Genomic DNA, 857 nt, shown 5'->3' with positions numbered 1-857 from the left:
GATCACATATCAAGAGAGCCTTCGGCGCACAAGGGAACGTGAGCCGTCGACTCGTTTTGACCGCGTCGGCAACACGGACAGCACGCTGAACACCTCACAGCGAGCGCCAACAGCGGCCACTCAAGGGCGAGACGGTGGCGACCGTCGTGCCAGAGCCCAACCGAAACGGGGGCGACCGACTGCATTGAGGATGTGGCACCTCGTTGAGACCGCCGCAGGACTTCGAGTCGGAAGGAAGCCTGCAGGGAAAGTGCGGTCGAGGTTGCGTACTCCTCTCTGCGACCGGGCGCGCAAGAGCTGCGAGAGCCACGGACGCGCAACTTTAACGCACGGTAAACACGAGGAGCGAAAGCCGGCCAGCAAAGCTTCTCCAGCCGTGCGCAAAGTGCGCGAGATCGCAGCCTTGCGTTGCGCTTGTTGCCCTCGAAGTAAGCAGGGTGTCCCGTAGACCGGGCGCTCGAACACGCTGCGGGGCCGTGCCTCCTCCAGGCTTTGCCGCGCGAACAGGGAACGTTCGCGCGCAAAGCGCAGGGAGGTGAGGAGGCTGCGCCCGACGTTTGCGGTTCGCTGCGTACGCGGTTGATGCGGAGAGCACGGCGCGACGACTTGCCGCGAAGCGGAAAAAGTCTCCCGCACGAGTTGGCGAAACGTTGGCGAAGCTTAAGGCGTTCTCGTCGTAGTCCGCCGTCGGTCTAAGTGCTTCGCAGTTCCCGTCCCGTTCAAAAAACTGGGCCACTCCAGTTGGGGCGGGGGCGACGCTACACGAGACGATGCCTCTCGCCAGGCTGCGTGGCTGCCCTTGCGGCGGCGGCGACTGGCCTCGGCGGTGTTTGGGCTTTCGACACGGTCGTTTATCA

Source organism: Rhipicephalus microplus, unplaced genomic scaffold (assembly GCF_043290135.1).
Source record: "Rhipicephalus microplus isolate Deutch F79 unplaced genomic scaffold, USDA_Rmic scaffold_217, whole genome shotgun sequence".
NCBI lineage: Eukaryota > Metazoa > Arthropoda > Arachnida > Ixodida > Ixodidae > Rhipicephalus > Rhipicephalus microplus.
This window is presented reverse-complemented; position numbering follows the sequence as displayed.